Source organism: Pipistrellus kuhlii, unplaced genomic scaffold (assembly GCF_014108245.1).
Source record: "Pipistrellus kuhlii isolate mPipKuh1 unplaced genomic scaffold, mPipKuh1.p scaffold_m20_p_5, whole genome shotgun sequence".
In the NCBI taxonomy this organism is placed as follows: Eukaryota; Metazoa; Chordata; class Mammalia; order Chiroptera; family Vespertilionidae; genus Pipistrellus; species Pipistrellus kuhlii.
The window spans coordinates 19,502,282-19,509,697 of record NW_023425551.1 but is presented as its reverse complement, the minus strand read 5'-3'; the positions used below and the strand labels follow the sequence as shown (position 1 = coordinate 19,509,697).

Here is a 7,416-nt window from a genome sequence, read left to right as displayed (position 1 = left end):
AACCATAAAGATGGTGGTCAAAGTCATGGGAATGGGTAAGGGAGCCCTCAGAAGCATCAGGTGTGAAGAGAATTCCCAGTGAGAGGCAAACCAAGAATTAGTTAATAGCTATATATATTACACAAGGAATTTGTGGGAATATTAAGGGTAGAAATTTTATATATATTTTTAAATATAATTTACATGAATAGATTAACAGATTATGGAAAACTTTTTCTTCTCACTTAAAAGTGTAAATTAAAATGAGGTGCTATTTTTGTCTTCCTTGACAGCAGCTGCATCATTCCAATCTCTCTTGTCACAAGGCATTCTTCCCTGTGTGTCTCTGTGTCCAAATCTCTCTCTCTCTCTGTAAAGATACCAATCAGATTAGGTCACACTAACCCTGAATGATCTAATCTTAATTTGATTAGATCTGCAAAAACTTGATTTTCAATTAAGATTACATTCATTGGTACTAGTTGCTCTAATAGTATTAAATCATCCCACTTTTCTGTGCTGATTTCAAATGTCACATCATATGCCAAATTCTCAGTACTATATCACACTCTTTTAATTATTATAGTTTTATACTGGGATATACTTTAACTTTTGAGGCTCTCCATTTCAAGCAATATACCTAATAAATAAATTTGTCAAAAGATGGTGACAGTGGGTAAATCACTTAGCCTCATAAGAGTTGCATTAAACTTCCTCTATCTTTTGGCTCTAGGAGAAAGTTATCCCTAACAAAGGGATCCTCTTCCTGACAATCCTGTTTATTAAATATTTTCCCTAAATTATTACTGGTTACCAAATATTGGAGTTATTGCACCATCATTCCATGCCAAGGTAAATTGTCTAAGATTACTGGCTGTGACACACTTAAGATACTGTTTTTTAATGAATGAATTAGATAATAAACTCCAACTTTGTAGGGTGATTAGTTAGCCTCATCTATGAGGTGCCATACTTGCTGTATAAACTTTCCCTTTCTGTGCCACTATGTTCTGGATCTTTGACTCTTGGCCACTTTCTATGGGAACTACCAATCGGGAATGAATGAACAAATATATATTAAACTTTAAAAAAATACTCCATCTCATTTCATCTTTACAACTTATGAAGAGGAATTATTCCCATTTAGACGAGGAAACCATGAGTCAGCAAGTTAAGTGACTTGCTCAATGACTAGTGGAATGAAGATTTTGCCTCATCATTTTTTTTCCAGTAAATCTCGGCTGCCTGCTGGTGGTAATTTGCATCTTTGCTGGTAAAGAGATCTTAGAGAATGTACTGAGGTAAAAGATATAGAAGTAGAAATATTTTAGAGATAGTTAAAAAACAAAGGAGATGGGGTGGGAAGTAATCAGATAGAGCACATGTGTCAAACACAAGGCCCGCGGGCCAAATCCGTCCCACCAGGCCTTGCAATGTGGCCCGCACCGCGCTGTCATCACTGCACTCCGCTGCGTTTCCATCACAATGACAGTTTATGACTGTTCAGTAAACCATTCGGCCCGTGATTTAGGCTGGATTTTAGATTTTGGCCCCTTCTCTGATTGAGTTCGACACCCCTAAGATAGAGGAATATAAAGCCAGTGATAGCAATCTGATGTTATCCCTGCCCACAGGAGATAGAAGAATTGCTGGACTGCACTGAGTTCCCATTGTAGATTAATGCTTAGGTTTGGGAGATCCTTTGATATCGGAGTTCTTGTCCCAGCATTACAAGGGGTTTTCAGCAATCTGGAGAAAGGAGCTGCGTGTAGATTCAAGAAGGAGTCCAAAGACAAAAGATAGTTTTGAAAGGCATTAGGGGTCAAAGGAGTTTCAGCCAAAGGAGGTAAAGACTTCCCCTTGGCTCAGGACCCAGTGCTTTTTATTAACACAAACTGTCCTAAGGCAAGGTGGAAATAATACACTTCAAAGGGTAGGGTACAGAAGCATTGTCAGATTGGGGAATAGCATATAGCTGTTCAGTTGTTTGGCCAACAGGAGGCAATAACATGCAGCTTAAGATGCCCTGAGTTGTCTGGCAGCAAATGATGATCCTATTCAGGTTTGGGAGAGATGCTTTTTCTGCCGTTGCAACAGGTAAACTACATATGTGGCTCAGCCCTTGTTGAGCCCCCAAGCGTCCCCAACCTTTAGATGAAGCTCTTGAAATTATGACATGCTGGAACTGGTTCCCAGCACTTTGATATTCTCTAGAATGCTCTAAAACCGGGGAGCTGAGGAGTAAACAAGGCTAACATTTATTGAGTCCTTACTACCATGTTTCCCCGAAAATAAGACCTAGCACATGGAAAGATAAGACATCCCCTGAAAATAAGACCTAGCGCAACTTTTGGAGAAAAAATTAATATAAGACATTCTTATTTTCAGGGAAACAGGGTATGTGTAGGCATTATGCTAAGAGCTTCACTTGTGCTACCTCATGGCTAAAACTCCATATTGCCTGTTTTTTATAAGTGAAGAAACTAAGACCTGTAGGTGAAGAGTAACATCCATCATGTCACACATCTGGTCAGTGCAAAGCCACGTTTTTCAAAATCAGGGATGTGATTGGGGATTGCCAGAAACTGGAAGAAGAGGGAATCTAGAGCACCACTGAGTAGGTTGGCTTGGCCTCTTTCTCCTGCTGGTAAGAGATCAAGAAGAGCATGTCTCACAAAGAAGTGGGGAGAAGCATGTGAGCCTGAGCAATAAGACTTCACTGAAACTAGCACCCGAATGTAAAAACCATAGTTGGAGAAGGGGTGCTTTAAATTTAAAACCTCAAAGATGGATCAATTCGAAATGATTATGAGGTCTAAGAAATCTCTTCTTTCAGTCAATGTGTATTCAGCACCTAGTAACAACCAAGCCCACACTGGTGGTCCTGATTCCAAATATGTGTAGTCCAGTGGTTGACTAAGAGTAGGGGCTCTGAAGTCAGACCCTGAGTTAGAACCCCAACTTTGCTTCTCACCAAATGATCTGAATTCTGTTACTTTTCTTCAGTTTACTATGAAGCAAGGATAGTAATACGGTAGGACTTTACTTATAATATGATTATGAGATAATCTCATAGAGCCCTTAACACAATATTTGGCCAGTGGAAGCACTTAATAAAAAAATCAATTACCATAAGTGTGGGAAGGAAACAACAAATCATCAATTTCTTAATTCAAAACTGACAAATGTAAGGAAGGAAAAGCAGGGGTTGGAGCTGGAGCATAACAAGGGGACCTAATTGAGATTGGGAATCAGGTCAGCCTCCCCAGGAAGTGGCATTTAAGTATAAATTAAATGGTGGCTGCAGAGAGAGTGAGTTGGGAAGAACTTCCAAACCTAAGGAACAATAAATGTAGGATCCTGAGCTGCAAATTTTTTTCATATCTTAATGTACATAAGGATATTACTTTCATTTCATTTCTTTCTCTCCCATATCAAACTGTCCTTTCATCCTCATAGTTCAGGGGAGTATTGCTGCTTACAGGCAAAAGATAAATGGCTTTGTTCTGCACTGACCCATAATAAGGAACAACCTAAACAGATGTTACAGCTTCCAGTTTATGTTCCCAACCCATACTGCCCCTCTGCAATATTAAGGCAGAGTCCCTACTTTTGGGAATATAGGATTTTTTTAAATTGAAATATAACTGGCATAGCACATTATGTTTCTGGTGTACAATATAATGATTCGATGTTTGTATATATTGCAAAATGATCACCACAATAAGTCACTTAACACCCATCACCTCATGTAGTAGCAACTTTATTTTGTCTTGTGATGAGAACATGTTTGATCTACTCTCTTAGCAACTTTCAAATATATGATACATATTATTAACTCTAGTCACCACTTCTCTGAATATATAGCATGTTTTAACTTTGACATCCTGGCAACTACCTCCAGAAATAGCCTTTGATGAAGCTGGAAATACACTCTAATGAGTTACTATGGTGGTTACATAAAGTGATACAATAAAATAAGACTCCCCAAAAAAGTCATTACTTTAAAAAGCAAAAGGTTTCTCTTACTCTCAGTTTCATGAGGATTTTAAAATTTTGCTTAGAAGAGTGCAAAATTTTGCACTGATATGATATTGTCTGGCCAGGTTTATCTTGGTTCATGAACAAATTAATACTAATCTATCACTCTGCCTGCCCTTCAACTCCCAAAAAGCAAAGCTGTAAGAGAGGGGATTTCCACATGATGCATGGTTGCGTGAGTCAGCACCTTTTCCTTCTCTGGAAAGCATGAAAAAGCAAGATGAGAATTAAAATTAAAACTCTTTTCCACTTGGAAATTTTATTTTTAAAAGTCTTTTTTAAAAACACTTGGATCAGAAAAGGTAATCTAAACAGCAAATTGTTGAAGAAAAAAATAAGGAAAATATCTCACTTCAGAGTTAAAGGGGAAGCCCATAGTACACATTTCAGAGTAAATTTCTAGTGTAGATACTTGTATTAATATAAGACAAATAATAAAACAAGTAAAATAAACATCTGACTCAAGAGTTCTAAAAATAAACAACAAATCCAATAAAGACAGAAAGAAAAGGTAAAAGAAGATCTGAATGAGACAAAATTTTAAAAGTAGAGTATGTAACCAATTATAAAATCTGATTCCTTGAATAAAATGAAAAAATAAATAACTTACTAAAAAGTAAGAAAACAAGGGAGATATGTCGTTACTAGAAATGGGAAATTATAAAAGGGAAACCGCAGAAGCAGGGGAAATTGAATACCTTGTAAGGGAATAACTTGCTCAATTCTGCAAATCAATTTAAAAGCATGAATGAAATGCACACTCTTCTAAAGACAATATATTTTGTAGAAACTGAACTGGAAGAGACGGAAAATCTAAAGTCTAATGATCACAGGAGAATTAGAATTAGAAAACTGCCAAAGAAATGCTCTGCCCATATAGTCCTAGAAAAGCACCTAGGAGATAGATGTCTTAGGGAAGCAGTTAATTCCCAGGTCACACAGATTAACTCGTCTACCTGAACAGTTGGCAGTGGTGCTACACAATGTTGCATAAGCCAGTGTTGCCCGTGTGTGTTTGACGGAGCCCTACTGACCTCACAGATCAGAGAATCTCATCAGAACAACATCCCAGACCATAAATAAATCAGAGAAGCATCTTCTTGTTCTTTTAGCTTAAATCTTATAAATTCATACCCACTGCTAATATCGTATTCCTTTTCATCAATTCACCAGCTATGCATTAAGTGCTTATTATGTGCCTGGCACCATCCTAACTAAAGCAGTGAACAGAGGCAGGGGAAATGGGAAGGAGGCTGCAATCACAAATCAGAAAAGAGAGGATGGTGGTGAGGACCCAAGTGGTTGCAGTGGAGGGGAGGGGTTGGAAACTGGTTGAATCAGATTATGCCATAAAAATCTTTCTAAAGTCGAAATAATATACAGGCATATGCTAGTGTGGAGGCACAATGATTACTCATTCAATAGGGTTTTTAAGATCAGTGAAAGATCCTGGTCAAGGACAATCAAAACAATATTAAGAGCATCTTTTATCCATAACAATATGACTGATGAGAACTTTCTCTCCTCTTCAATCTTATTGATAAAAGATGCTGTTAATATTGTTTTAATGAAGCCCTAAGTCCTATGGATAAAAGATGCTCTTAATATTGTCCTAATAAAGCCCTAAGTCCTATGAATGGAGATTTAAAATAATATATTACTGTTTATAGTTCAAAAATCAATTAAAATTAAACTTGATCGGGTTGATCATTGTGCTTATTGCCTGCTTTGACAATGAGATTCCTTTTTTTTAATTCAAGTTCATAAACTATTTTGAAATGCATGACAATTTTTTCCAGAATGCAGAACTGCTTAAAGGTCATAAGTATTACTCCAAAGAGTTACTGAGGGTCCAGCAGAAAAGAAAGAGGAAATAGTTTCCCAGTTATTGATGCTATAGGCATATGGTTGTCTATTGGTCAGAGGGGGAGAAGGGTGGTGTTTAAGTTGTGATTCATTATAGAATTTTAAAAAGCTCTGTACTACTGACCAAATTGCATAACAAGGAGAAGGGCCTGGAGCAGAAACCTAGTAGTCCAGAAGACCAGTTTTATAAACACTTTTCTGAAGGTGAATAAGAAACATGTGGCCTTTCACTACCAAGACCTGGCTAACGAAAATGATGTTGGCTCCATGAGGACTGGCTTTGCCATCTTGCTTATTACTGTATGCCTGGCACAGTGCCTGGCATACAGCACATCCTCAGTAAACATTAACTAAAGCAATACATGGCTGAATCTTCTTTGACATCATTCTATCACTTTATGGAATAAATATTACAAATGAAAAACAATGCATAGTGATTTTATAATAGGTATCAGCCAGACCTGAATTCACCCCTCACTTTGTCATTACATGGGCTATAGAGCCTGGTCAGTTTCTCTTAGCCTTTATATTTCAGTTTATTTATATGTAACATCAAGGTAATAATAACAACCTCCTGGGCTTGTTCTGAGGATTATCTAAGATAATGCATGGAAAGAAATTAACCCAGGGCTTCATAATTATTAGCTTACCATTGACACTAAAATGGCATTAAAAGTACCAAAAGCAGCTTTATAAAATGGCATTTTTATAAACTTCTAAATATTTTTTCTTTTGTTATGAAAATTTTCAAAGATAATATTATCCTATATAATAAAGAGGTAATATGCAAATTGACTGTCTCTCCAACACACAAGATGGCTGCCACAAGATGGCTGGCAGGGGAGGGAAGTTGTGGGCGATAAAGCCATCAGAGAAGGGCAGTTGTGAGCAATCAGGCCTGCAGGGGAGAGTAGTTGGGAGGGACCAGGCCTGAAGGGGAGGGCAGTTAGGTTTGATGTGGCCAGTAGAGGAGGGTAGTTGGGCGTGACCAGGCCTTCAGGGGAAAGCAGTTAGGGGCAACCAGGCTGGTAGGGTATGGCAGTTAGGGATGACTGGGCCAGCAGGGTAGGGCAGTTGGGGGGGACCAGGCCAGTAGGAGAGGGCAGTTAGGGAGAACCAGGCCTAAGGGGAGGGCAGTTGGGGCGACCAGGCCAGTAGGGGAGGGCAGTTAGGGACAATTGGGCTGGCAGGGCATCAGTTAGGCGGGGATCAGGCTGGCAGGCAAAAGTGGTTAGGGGCAATCAGGCAGGCAGGTGAGCAGTTGGGAGCTAGCAGTCCTAGATTGTAAGAGGGATCAGGCCTAAACAGGCAGTCAGACATCCCTCTAGGGGCCCAAGATCAAAGAGGGTGCAGGCTGGGCTGAGGGACACACACACACACACACACACACACACACACACACACCCTGCACAATTTCATACACATACATACACAAATACAGTAGAGAGCATAATGAAATTCCATGTACTCAATACCTAGTTTCAAGAGTTATCAGCTCAAAGCCCACTTCTGAAACCCCTTGGATTATTT

At 38.8% G+C, this 7,416-nt stretch overlaps 1 long non-coding RNA gene across 1 annotated transcript in view; it reads right to left on the bottom strand.

Moving 5' to 3' along the window:
* The window catches only part of LOC123651336, a 39,949-nt gene that overhangs the window by 2,288 nt on the left and 30,245 nt on the right, over positions 1-7,416 (bottom strand). The window lies entirely within an intron of this gene.